This window comes from Chiloscyllium punctatum, chromosome 22 (genome assembly GCF_047496795.1).
Source record: "Chiloscyllium punctatum isolate Juve2018m chromosome 22, sChiPun1.3, whole genome shotgun sequence".
NCBI classification, from domain to species: domain Eukaryota; kingdom Metazoa; phylum Chordata; class Chondrichthyes; order Orectolobiformes; family Hemiscylliidae; genus Chiloscyllium; species Chiloscyllium punctatum.
Genome location: NC_092760.1, coordinates 12,801,139 through 12,815,368, shown reverse-complemented (window position 1 = coordinate 12,815,368; position 14,230 = coordinate 12,801,139). Strand labels below are relative to the sequence as shown.

Genomic DNA, 14,230 nt, shown 5'->3' with positions numbered 1-14,230 from the left:
CAGCCTCCGAAGCTCCAGAGAAAACAGCCCAGCCTATTCAACCTCTCCCTATAGCTCAAACCCTTCAACCCTGGCAACATCCTTGTAAATCTTTTCTGAACCCTTTCAAGTTTCGCAACATCTTTCCAATAGGAAGGAGACTAGAATTGCACGCAATATTCCAACAGTGGCCTAACCAATGTCCTGTACAGCTGCAACCTGACCTCCCAACTCCTGCACTCAATATTCTGACCGATAAAGAAAAACATATCAAACACCACCACCTTCATTATCCTGTCTACCTGCGATTCTACTTTCAAGGAGCTATGAGCCTGCACTCCAAGGTCTCTTTGTTCCGCAACACTCCCAAGGACCTTACCATTAAGTGTATAAATCCTGCTCAGATTTGCTTTCCCAAAATGCAGCACCTTGAACTCTCTACTCTCCAGACTGGTCTGTGAGCTAGGTTCCCTCCAATTTTTTTACTTTGCTGCATGAACCTCCAAGGCCTATGCATGACAACAACTTCACGAATCAGATGTCAATGCATCTTCATGGTGTTTGGTTTGCATGAAAACTCCGTGTGACCATGTAATTTAGGGGGATCGTTGTTCTTGGACATCCCATATTTTAATTGCTTAATCATTAGTGATCTGCTTCAACTATGAAGTTTCCTTACTGAACTTTTTAAATTCTATCCCACATTAAGCGTCTCCTTAAAACCTATTTCTTGAATAAGGTTTTATTCACCTTTTCCAATATCTCTTTATGTAGCTCTCTATCCATTTTTTTTTGATAACACTGCTGTGAAGTATCTTTGGACATTTATCTACATGAACCTTGCATTGTTAAAATTCTAGAAATATGCAGTGCAGTAGGAGGCTATTCCGTCTGCTCTTTTTGATTAAGCTAATTTAGTACCATTCTCTTACTCTCTCTCCATGTCAGAGTCATAGAGCTGTAAAGAATGAAAACAAACCCTTTGGTCCAATTCATCCAGATAGCCTAAATTAATTTAGTCCAATTTGTCAGCATTTGGACCATATCCCCCTCAATCCTTCCTATTCATATACCCATCCAGATGCCTTTCAAATGTTGTAATTGTACCAGCCTTCACCACTTCCTCTGGCAGCTCATTCTATACATGCACCACCCTCTATGTGAACCGGTTGCCCCTTAAGTCCATTTTATATCTTGCCCCTCTGATCTTAAACCTAATCTGTCTATTTTTTGACTCCCCACCTCAGGGAAAAGTCCATGGCAATTCACCCCAACCATGCTCCGCATGATTTTCTAAACCTCTGTAAGGTCACCCCTCAGCCTCCGACGTTCCAGGGATAATAGCCCCAGCCTGTTCAGCCTCTCCCTATTGATCAAACCTGGCAACATCCTTGTAAATCTTTTCTAAGCCTTCAAACGTAACAAAATCTTACCGATAGCAGGGAGATCAGAATTGCACACAGTATTCCAAAAGTGGCCTAACCAATGTCCTGTACAGCCGCAACATGCAATAGCCTCCCAACTCTTAAGCTCAATGCACTGACCAATAGATGCAAGCATACCAAATAACTACCCTATTCTACCTGCAACTCCACATTCAAGGACCTATGAAACTGCACTCTAAAGTCCCTTTGTTCGACAACATTCCAGAGGACTTTTTGATGAAATGTATCAGTACTACCTTGATTTGCCTTTCCAAAATACAGCACCCCACATTTATCTAAATTAAACTCCATCTGCCAGTCCTCAGCCTATTGGCCCATCTGATCAAGGTTACATTGTAATCTGAGATAACCTCCTTCGTTGTCCACTACACCTCCAATTTTAGTGTCATCTGCAGACTTGCTAACTATACCTCCTATGTTCACATCCAAATCATTTATATCAATGATGAAAAGCAGTGGACCCAGCATCGATCCTTGTGGGACGCCACAAGGGCACAGGCCTCCAGTCTGAAAAGCAATCCTCCACCACCACCCGCTGTTGTCTACCTTCAACTTGTTCTGTATCCAAATGGATAGTTTTCTGTGTACTTCATGTGATCTAACCTTGCTAACCATTCTACCATGATTAATCTTTTCGAAAGCCTTAGTGAAGTCCATGTAGATCACATTCACTGCTCTGCCCTCATCAATCCTTTTTGTTACTTCAAAAAGCTCAATCAAGTTAGTGAGACATGATTTCCCACAAACAAAATCGTGCTGACTATCGCTATTCAGTTCTTGCCCTTCTAAATTCATTTAAATCTGTTCCTCAGGATTTCCTCCAACAACTTGCTCAGCACCGATGTCAGGCTCACTGGTCTGTAATTCCCTGGCTTTTTCTTACCACCTTTCTTAAACAGTGGCACCACGTTTGCCAACCTCCAGTCTTCCAGCACCTCACCTGTGGTTATTGATGATACAACTACCTCAGCTAAGTCCCAGCAATCACTTCCCTAGCTTTCGACAAAATTCTAGGGTACACCTGATTTGGGCCCTAGGAATTTACCCACCTCTATGCATTTTTAAGATGTCCAGCACCACCACCTCTGTAACATGGACACTTTTCAAGATGTCACTATTTGTTTCCCCATGTTCTCAATTTCCATATCCTTCTCCACACTAAACACTGATGCAAAATACTTGTTTGTAACTCCCTCATCTCCTGTAATTCCACACATTGTTGACCTTGCTAATCTTTCAGGGGCCCTATTCTCTCCCTTGTTACTCTTTTGTCTTTAACATACTTGTAGAATTCCTTTGGATTCTATTTGCCAAAACTACATCATGTCCCCTTTTTGCCATCTTGATTTCCCTCTTAAGTATACTCCAACTGCCTTTACTGTTTGTTTTCTAAGGATTCACTTGATCCCTGCTGTCTGTGCCTGATATATGCTGCGTCCTCCTTGACCGAAACCTCAATTTTTCTCTTCTCTTTTAGCATTCCCTACACCTACCAACCTTGCCTTTCACCCTAACAGGAATGTACTGTCTCTGGGCTCATTATCTCATTTGTGAAGGCTTCCCATTTTCCAGGCATTCCATTGCCTGCAAACATTTGTCCCCAGTCGACTCTTGAAAGTTCTTGCCTAATAGCATCAAAATTAGCCTTCCTCCAATTTAGAACTTGATCTTTTAGATCCTGTCTATCCTTTTCCATCAATATTTTAAAACTAATAGAATCATGGGTACTGGCCCCAAAGTGCTCCCCACTGATGCCTCCGTCACCTGCCCTGCCTTATTTCCCAAGTGTATGTCAACTTTTGCACCTTCCCTAGTAGGTATGTACCTAATCAGTTCCACCCAGATAACTTCTCTGGATGTAATTCCAGGGATATCCTCCCTTAGTACAGCCGTAATGTTATTCCTCATCAAAAATGCCACTTCCCCTCCTCTCTAGCCCCCTTTCAATCCCTCCTATAGCATCTATACTCTGGAACATGAAGCTGTCAGTCCTGTCCATCTCTGAGCCACATCTCTGTAATCACTACAATATTCTAGTCCCATGCCCTGAGTTCATCTGCCTTACCTGTTAAGTCTCTTGTATTGAAATAAATGCAGCTTATCTTTATAATTTATTTCCCAGATGTTCATTATCCTGTTTTCCTTTAAAGCAACTAATCAAACTGTTCCTGCCATCCTTTTGGACAGTACATTCCAAATCCTGACCACTGACGAAAGATTATTGACCTGAAACATTACTTTCTTAACAGGTGCTGCTAGATCAGTTGATTATTACTCATGTTTTACACTTTTTATTCCTAACCAGTCGTCTTGTGAAAATGGTTTCTTAAATCTCATTACTGTGTCTTTAGTTATTGGAAAACATTTTTCTTTATTTAATCTATACCTTTCATGCTTCTAAATGCCTCTGTCATGTGTCCTCTTATTATCCTCTGTTGTAAGGAGCAGATCTTGAAAGCCCAGTTCAGTAACATTGGGATATAACTTAAAAGCAGGTGTATGCCATATGGTCCTTCAAGCCATCTCCACCATTTACCGAAGTTACGCTGATCTGGTTGTGGTTGCAACCCTGCATTCCTGTGGAAACCTTGATTCCTTTATTAATCAGAAGTCTAACTCAGCTGGCAATAAAATCAGTGCCCAAGCAGTTACTGCTTTTTGGGAAAAAGCATTCCACAGGCTAATGATTCTTGAAGAAATGAAATTGTCTGAAACAAGATGAAAGAGACATTTGTACTTTCTACTGGTGCTAATATGTCCTGCAAGGGTAAAATTCTTTCAGACTTCATGTCAAGTTCCCTCAAGATCTTGGATGCTTCAATAAGGTCACTCATTCTTCTAAACTCCAATGGGAAATGCCCAACACGATCAAGCTTTCATATAAGAATGAGACAAGTGAACCTTCTCTGAACTTCTAAAACAATTATGTTCCTCTTCAAATAAGTTATTCAAGTACTTTAGATATGATCTCACCAAGGCTTGCAGCTGCTGTAAAATTTCCCTTTATTCCTTAGATTGTATTTCCTTTTCAATAAACATTCAACATTACATTTGCTTTCCTAATCACTTGCTGTACCCACAAACAACTTTTGTGAGTTGTGTACCAGGCACCTGGATCCTTTTTTACTTTTGAGTTCAGAAATATCTCTCTTTAAATTAATATACTGCTTCTCTATTCTCCCAGTCAAATTGGATAAGTTTACTTTTCCCATATTGTACTCCATCTGTTCACATTTTGCCAATGTGAATAATCCATCTATAATCCTTTTGCAGATTCTCTACCTTTGACAATTTACCTTGTCTGCCTTGATATCATTAGCAAATTTAACTATGATGTATTAAGTATGTATGTACAATTCACTGACATAGATTAGAAACAGTTGAAGTCCTTGCACTGATTCCTGTTGCATTGTACTAGTTGCAGCTCACTAATGTGAAATGGACCCATTTATCCCTAATCTCTGCTTGTTGTCAGATAATTGTTTTTATATTCATGCTAACATTTATTCTGTAAGTGGAAATCCGTTAGCTCAGTTGGCTGGATGGTTGATTTATGAGGCATAATTATGCCAACAGTATAGCATCAGCTGTGGTTACCATGAAGGACTCTCCTTCTCAACCTCTCCCCTTGCCTGAGATGTGGTGACTTTCTGATAAAATTATCATAAGTCGTGTGTGTGTCTCTGTCTCTTGTTCTCTCGCACTCTCTCTCTCCCCCTCTTCCCCCCCCCCCCCCCCCCCCAAAGACCCCAAATGCCTTTTGGAAATCCATATACAGCACATTCAGTGGTTCCCCTGTATCCGCATTACTTATTACTTACTAACTTCTAAAAGGTTAGTTAATCCAGTTTCCTTCTTGCAATATCATGTGATCTACCTGATCACATTTTACTTTAAGAATTTTTCTGCAGTATCATTAATCATGGAATCTAGCAATTCCCTATGATAGATGTTAGGCTAACTGGTTTATATTTTTCTGCTTTGAGTCCCTCCTATCCCAATTAATGGGGTTTCATTAGCTATTTGCCAATCCTTTGGGACCTTTTATGAATTCAAGTAGTTTTGAAAGATTATAATCAATGTTTTTATGATCTTAGCAGCTACCCTTTTAAGATCTTTGGATGCATGCCATTTTAGTCTAGCAAATTTGCCAGACTTAAGTCATTTTCCTATACCTTTTCCCTATTGATTGTTCAAACTCACTCTCTCTCCCTTTCATCCCATGTTACGATTGTCAGGTCTTTGAGAAGTCATCGAGTTATATAGCTCAGAAACAGACCCTTCAGTCCAACTCGTCAAGCCAACCAAATATCCTAAACTGATATTCCATTTGTCAGTATTTGGCCCATATCCTTCTAAACACTTCCTATTCGTGTACCCATCAGATGTCTTTTATGTTGTTGTTGTAATTGTAAATGCCTCCACCACTACCTCTGGCAGTTCATTTCATACCAATCTCTGTGTGAAAAGGTTGCTACTCAGGTCCCTTTTTAAATCCTACCCCTCTTTCCTTAAGCTTTTGCCCTCTAGTTTTGGGCTCCCCCCACCCTGGGAAAAAGACCTTGGTTGTTCATCTGATTCATGCCCCTTATGATTTTAAAAACCTCTATCTGGTTATTCCTCAGCTTCAAACACTTAAAGGGAGAAAAGCTCCAGCCTATTCAGCCTCTCTCTGTAGCTCAAACCCTCCAATCCCAGCAACGTGCTTGTAAATTCTTTCTGAACTGTTTCAAGTTTAACAGCATCTTTCCTATAGCAGGGAGACCAGATTGAAATCAGTATTCTAAAAGTTTTCAACACTGAAAACTGATAAAAAATATCTGTTTAATACCTCTGATAGTTCCTAGTTTTCCATTGTTGTCATCTCAGACACACTAGAGGACCAGCACTAGTTTTAGTTGCACATTTCTGATTTAAATATTCAGACAAACACTTATCTGTTTTAATGTTACCATTTAGCTTTCTTCTATACTTCTCCCTTTTTTTAAACATTCTTTGCTGGTCTTTCTGACCAATCTTCGGTCCTGTCTTTATGCAATTTGTAACTTCCTTACTTAGCCTTGGATGATGCATTCTTCTCAGTATTTTCTCTCACTGGGGTAAATCTTTGCTGAGAGTTATTAAATATATTCTTAAAATTCTTCTTCAGCATCTCTACTGTCTATCTTTTAAACTAGTTTCCCAGTTCACTCTAGCTACCTCTGCCTTTAGTTCCTCATAGGATTAAAACGGTAGTCTTAAAACTGCACATCTCTCCCTCACATCGAAAATATACTTCGACCATGTTGCAATCACCATCCCCTAGAGACTGGTATATCTCGTGTTCTTCTTTAAGGGGCCAAGTAGTGTTATCGATTATTGGAAAAACCCGTCTGGTTCACTAATGTCCTTGAGGGAAGGAAATCTGTCATTCTTAACTGTTCTGGCCGACATGTGATTCCAGACCCATAGCAATGTGTTTGACTCTCAACTGCCCTCTTGGCAATTAGGGATCAGTAATACATGCTGGCCCAGCCAGTGGCACCCTCGTTCTGTGAATGAATAAAAAGCTGATCCTGTTTCATTGTTTATTAGCAAGTCTAGAATAACCCCTGCTTCCTGATTGCCCGTAGAACGTACTGCACTAAGACATAATCCTGCATACAATCTGTTTTCTAGGCTGTCTTTGTCCATCTTCATCCAATTTATATTTAGGTTAAAGTCTTCTATAATTATTGCAGTACCTACTTTTATTTATTCATGTTACACTGTTAGGGTGCCTAATCTCTCATGCTGTTACTTTCCTATTTCTTATTTTTACCCAAACTAATTCTACATATTGCTCTTTATAATTAAGTGTGACTCTCATTAATGTACTACTAATGGATCTTGAATTAACATAGCCACCCATCACCATTTCTCAAGCTTCTGTCTATGCTCACATTTTTTTCCAATGCTGTGTGTATTAACATAGAGAACCCTTGGCTCTGTCTTTTGACTATTTTTACAATCTCTAACCTTGTTTACAAGTTCACTCTTAGGTTTGTACACTCTGTTCATTCATTGCACAGATGAATAACAGTCCTGAACTGTTACTTATTTTGTTTCCCTTTGATTTACCACATCTCTTCTCATGAGCCCCCGAACCACTATTTGTTTTTAAAACCCTTCCACAAACCAGGTATATGACTCACACTGAACATTGAACTCAGTACGGATCAGATGAAACCTAACCCAGTATTGCAGCTCCTACTTTTCCCAGTATTGGTGCCAGTGCCTCATGAATTGAAACCTATTTTTCTTGCCTCAGTCATCTCTGAAATTATTCACTCAATACCAGTTTGCTTGTGATTCAGATGATAATCTAGAAATCATTATTATTGAGATTTTACTGTGTACTCTAGCCCCAAACTGCTCATTCTTCCTGTGCAGAACGTCTTTCCCAGCCTTGATTATGTTATGGATGGGGAATGTGCGCTTCAACCATGACAATTTAATCGCACTGAAAATTCTTCTGCAACTCTGAGCGGACATCTTAAACCCTGTCACTAGGCAGGCTGCACAATCTTCTGAACATATGCTGTTAGTTGCAGAAAACTGTCTATTTCCTTGACTTTATTCTCTTTTATTATCACTACATTACTGCTGATTTTGCCACTTGAATGGCTTCCTATACCACAGTGTTGTGCTTAGTTTACTCCTCACCTTGCTTTTGTCTGTACACGTTCCAAACAACCTTCAATTTTTTGGACAATTGCAAGGGCCATACCTGCCTCATTCATAGTCCTGCTAATGAACCAATTTAGAAAGTGCTGTCCTAAGTGGCATAACCACCACCTGGAGCAAAGTGTCGAAGGAGCTTTTCTATTCCTTGATGAATCATTCAGCCTATGTTATCTCACTTCATTCTTCATCCTAAATAGTTTCACCACTAAGTTTTCTGTATTGCATTTTACTTGCTATTTGTCCACCCTTTCAATCAGCCTGTGCATCCTTTTGACTTGTTATGAAATTTGTAAATGCAGTAAAACACAAGTTTCAGAATTCTATTCTGTTCTCAAATCCAAGTTTCTATATATGTAAAGAACACAAGTGGTCTTGATATTGAACCATGGGAAATCTCTTTGCATCCTGCTACAGTACTGCCCTTTTTGTAATACAGTATACTTAAATTTTGCTAATATATCTATTAAATTTTTAAAAATAACTGAAATGTCAAGTGTACAATTTACGCATGTATTCCTCAGTTACTATATTTTTTATTAGTTCATTAAGAAACCTAGTATGACCCAAGTCAAACAGATTTTACTGCACAAATTTATGACTGCATTCCAGTCTAGCTGAGATGTATCCCTAGACTGCTGTGGGAAAGAGGGTAGAAGTCACAGTGGTGCTGGGCACATCTTCCAATCCTCCTGATGATTACTGATTTAGAACCCTGTTCTGGCCTCCAACAGAGGATCTTGACATTCCCTTTTTATGTCAGTTGTCACTCAATTTTTGTACTGCCTCTTTGCCTGTCTTATTTCCTTTCCTCTGTTTTTATGTTTAACCTGTTTAATAACTGGTTTAACAGAACTCTTATGAGAATCTTTCCTATAATTCAGAGAAGACTATAATTTGTTGATAATTGTCAAGTTTTTAGTTTTTTCACTTTAGATCCTGACTATTGGAGGCCCAGTGAAACTTTTTCTGATCTCAGGTAGTCTTGAAGATCGCTGTAATAGTCCTAACAAGCTCTGTACTAATAAACAGATTAATGTATACAGAGCATTCTAGTATAATGCAACACTTGCCTACCCCTGCAACCTTGCACTATGGAAAACTGCTATAGAAAATCATGCTGTAGAAGATCACTATACCTGTTAAATAGAAAGTTTGTATTATCCACAATGCATCCGCAATTCATCAATCCCATTATAATCAAATTGTGGTGTCAAAACCCGGTTTATACCAGAACGACCTGCATATACAAAAACAAAATACTATGTGGAAAGGTGGAGTAGCAAAATTCAAGGCTGCTTGAGTGACAAGTGAGTTAGAAAATATGGCACCAAAGAGAAGGTGTATGATGAATGGCAACTTATTTCTTTAGTGGAAAACCAGGCCATATATAGTAAGTTAGGGGTGAAGGAAAGAATATGAGAAAAGAAAGGCAGTTCATATAAAAGGAAACCCTAGATTCTCTATTAGAATACAAATATGGGTGTAAGTGGTTGGTGAGAAATGGGTTGGAGCTTATTGGGGACATAAAATAGGGATGTTATTTTTAAAGTTTCCAGCCAAGGCCGGTATAATCAATAAAGGTGGTACTAATGAGTATTCAATATGAAGATGCTGACAAAATACTTGTACAAGTGGAGATGATAGAGGTTTAGGGTAGAGGGAGAATTGATTGGCAGATTGTACTGATGAATTAGCTTATCCATCGATTGCATAAATCGCTGGTTAGGGGAGGTTCCAGAGGATTGGGCAGTGGAAATTTGTTCGTGTGAAGATATTCAGAGTAACTTGAGTGGTGTGTCGCGGTTTGGAAGTAATAATCAGCGAAGAATTTAACAGATTTATGGATTCGTTTGAGTTACCTAAATAGAAACAGCATACTTTAAGTCAGATTGTGTTTGAGTGATAATTAAATTCTTTGATGAACTGTCAGAAAGATGAGAATGTGGAGAATGATTATATGAATTTTAAAGTCAAAGGACCAAAATTAGTGAACAAAATTGAAGCTCATGGGATAGGAGGGTGTGTGCCAAAATTGGAGAAAAAATGGCTTAATGGCAGAAAACAAGAAGTCATGGTAATTGTTTTCAAACTGCAGGATCGTAGATGGGATATTCTCCAGGGATCAGTTTTGTGTATGTGATAAGTGTGTAGAAATGTGGCAAACTAATTTTGTGTTCTGTTGAAGTTGGCTGGTTCGGTTAGCAAACTGATAAACAATCAACGGATAGAGTTTAATACTGAGATATGAGAGAGGGTTTGATTTGTGTGTGTGTGTGTGTCATGTGCATAATCTATCTTCGTGGTGGGACATATTGAGGGAGTCTTTAGCAGATCGTATGGGTCTTGGACATTGTAATTTGAGGTATTGAGCATTAAAAACAGCGAAGTTGTGCTGTCGGTGCAAAGACCTGGATATACCACACTACGGGATTGAATCCAGTTCTGGCCTCCACACCTTAGTAAAGATCTGAAGGTCCAGTAGAGATTTACCAGAATGGTCCTATTAGTAAGGGATTTTGTCTACAAACTTAAGTTATTTAAGTAGTGGTTATCCTCTTTGGAGGGGAGGAGGTTACAGGAAATGCTGATACTTCATAAGATTGTGACAGATTTGGATAAAACGGGTATTTAAAAAGCTCCATTTTAATATCTGGTGCAGATCTACAAAGTTTATTATATTTCGTGACGTGATGTGCATTGAAACAACCCCAGTAGTGCACTTACCTACCTTTATGCTGGTAGAATTAAAGCCGGTAAAGGAGTTACATTCTATACTGGATCAGCTTATACTCATACACACTAGGTATTTGGATTTTCTTAGTTAAACGTGTTTGTACAGGTGTATGATGGAGCACATGTGTATGCTGAGTTGCATTCTTAATGATTAGAGGCAATGAAAGATCATTATATACAGAGAAACTGGTACAACCAAGACATCATTAATTGCCAACAATTTATTCCTTCAGGATCAGTAGACAAATACAGTCCCCATTACTTCTAGTTGGTGTTAATGCTGTGTGTTTTCTTGTGTGATTTATACAGCGAAGTATGAACTAACTTTTGTAACCACAGCCTCAATGCTCAATGCCTAATTTCTCTTCACTGCAAGCTACCTTTGGAATTCTACTTTGCCAGTTTTTAGATGAGAACTAACACTCAACAAATGCAACAGAAAGAAGTGGCTGAAACAATTTGTTAGCATTTGCACTCAGACTTTGTTTAGGTGATTACACTTTAACTTGATGCTAACAAATTGTTGGAACTGCTTGAAGACCTAACTTTGCCTGAAATCAGCACAGCTTTTTACATTGGTAAATATGGGAGCTTAGTGAAGTGCAATGTTATTTTTAAGTCACTCTGGATGTAGGTTTGTTCGTTGAGCTGCAAGGTTTGTTTTCCGAAGTTTCATCACCATACTAGGTAACATCTTCAGTGAGCCTCTAGATGAAGCACAGGTGGTGGAGCCTGCTTTCTATTTATAGAAGATCAGAGAATACCTACAGTGTGGAAACAGGCCCTTCAGCCCAACAAGTCCACACCGACCCTCTGAAGATATGTTTGGGTTTTCTTGGATTGTTGATAGGAAGTATTGATTAACATATCAATGTTGCATACGTGACTTATAAATTCAATATTTTTTCAAAATAATTATTTTACAATGTCAAAAGTGAATTATTTTGGTGATGGAGTCGTTTGGAATGTCGTAGGATTTAATTTGGCCTTGTGTGTTAACAAAATCGTCAACAAAGGTTTGATATTATGATCGGAGAATGAATTTCATAACAAATATTAGTGGTGCATAATCTATCCAGGTTTTCATTAACATAATGGGGCGACACGGTCAGTGGTTAGCACTGCTGCCTCACAGCACCAGGGTCCTGGGTTTAATTCCAGCCTCCGTGACTGTGTGAAGTTTGCATGTTCTCCCCATGTCTGTCTGTTTCCTCTCACAATCCAAAGATGTGCAGGTCACGTGAATTGACCATGCTAAATTGACCATAATGTTAGGTGCATTAGTCAGGGATAAATATAGGGTAGGGGAATAGGTCTGGGTGGGTTACTCTTCGGAAGGTTGGTGTGGACTTATTGAGCCGAAGAGCCTGTTTCCATACTGTAGAGAATCTAATCATAACATACAACAGAAGAAACCCGTGCAATGATGTTGAGATAAAGTGAGTAAATCATGCGTTTCTAGTTCCCAAATAGAATTTGGGTGTCATATACAAGTTTCTTGAACATCTCAGTTCATTGCTGTTGGGTTCACTGTCCCTCTCCCCAGTTCAATTTAGACCTGTTGCTTCATCCCAGCCATTCATTATTCAGTTACGTGAATTCAGTAAAATACTATTGAAAATTACAAATCTGATTAGTTTTTTAAAAGTTATCAAATCTCTAAGTACATAAAATACTCCAGACTGTTATGCAGTTGTTGAACACATTGTGGAATGTAGCTTGCTACTCCTATATTGAAATGACAAAGCAGCACCGAAGGGACTTTGAGGATTGAGTAACGTCAGCTGTGATTATACATTTTTAAAATCTTTCAGTGGTATTTATCCTACATAATGTAGTCCTTAGTGTCGTAAAATGTGGTTTATTTACTTGTAATATAAACTTGTTATGTGTGTCGCTGGACTGTAACGAGCACAAAAGTGGGCAACTGAACCTGTGAAACTGAAGGAGTGATTTGCTCAGGTACTAAATTCCTAATTTTTTTGTATTATAATAAGAAACCACCAATGTGTATTTTTACAATGCTATACAAGTGCAAGCTCAACTTGAACTATGGAACATGTATGTATGTGACAATACTATGCTCTGTAACATGCATCATGTTATGTCCACATGACTTTTTAAATATAATCCTAATATATTATGATATACTTTGTTATAAACTGAATTACCACTACTGGAGGATTTGTGCTATTTCTCAATTTAGTATTTCTTCTTCTTTCAACCCAGATGATCTATCATCATTTGTGCTCAAATATTGTTGCTATGTTTTGTTTCATGTACTGATCTGACTCTTCGAACATAGAGTGCAGTACAGGCCCTTCGGCCTTTGGTTCCACAGGTCAGTGCAACGTCAATCAGAAACCCATCTATCTTACACCATTCCATTTTCATCCATATTTTGCAGATGACACTAAAGCCGGTGGAGTAGTGGACAGTGGAAAAATGTTACAGGTTGCAAGGGGACTTGGAGTTCAATGCAGCTAAATGTGAGGCGATTTACTTCGGGAAGAATAACAGCAAGGCAAAATACTGGGTCAAAGGAAAGATTCTTGGTAGTGTGGATGTGCAGAGGGATCTTGGAGACCATGTACATGGATCCCTGAAAGTTGCCACCCAGGTTAAGACATGCGGTGTGTTAGCTTTTATTGGTAGAAGAATTGAGTTCCGGAACCGTAATGTCATGCTGCAACTATACAAAATGCTAGTGCGCCGCACTTGGAATATTGTGTACAGTTCTGGTTGCCCCATTACAGGAAAGAATGTGGAAGCATTAGAAAAGGTGCAGAGGAGATTTACCAGGATGTTTCCTGATCTGGAGGGAAGGCCTTATGAGAAAAGGCTGAGAGACTTGGGTCTGTCCTCATTGGAAAGATGAAGGCTAACAGGGGATTTGATAGAGACATAAAAGATGATCAGAAGATTAGATAGGGTAGACGGTGAAAGTTTTTTCCTAGGACGATGACATCAGCTTGTACGAGGGGGCATAACTACAAATTGAGGGATGATAGATGTCAGAGGCAGGTTCTTTACTCAGAGTGGTAAGGACATGGAATGCTCTGCCTGCCAATGTCGTTAAATCAGCCACATTAGGGAGATTTAGACAATCCTTGGATAAGCACATTGATGATGATGGGATAGTGTAGCGGGATGAGCTTAGATTAGCTCACAGGTCGGCAGAACATCGAGGGCCGAAGAGCATGTTCTGCACTGCATTGTTCTATATGTCAATCCAATGGCCATTTAAATGGCAAGTCTCCCCTACTACTCTGAGTAAAGAAACTACCTCTGACATCTCTCCTATATCTATCACCCCTCAATTTAAAGCTATGTCCCCTTGTGCTAGCCATCACCATGCGAGGAAAAAG

General features: G+C 39.1%; 1 protein-coding gene across 5 annotated transcripts in view; it reads left to right on the top strand.

Annotated features, from left to right (window-relative positions):
* The window catches only part of phf21aa (PHD finger protein 21Aa), a 336,953-nt gene that overhangs the window by 178,229 nt on the left and 144,494 nt on the right, over positions 1-14,230 (top strand). The window lies entirely within an intron of this gene.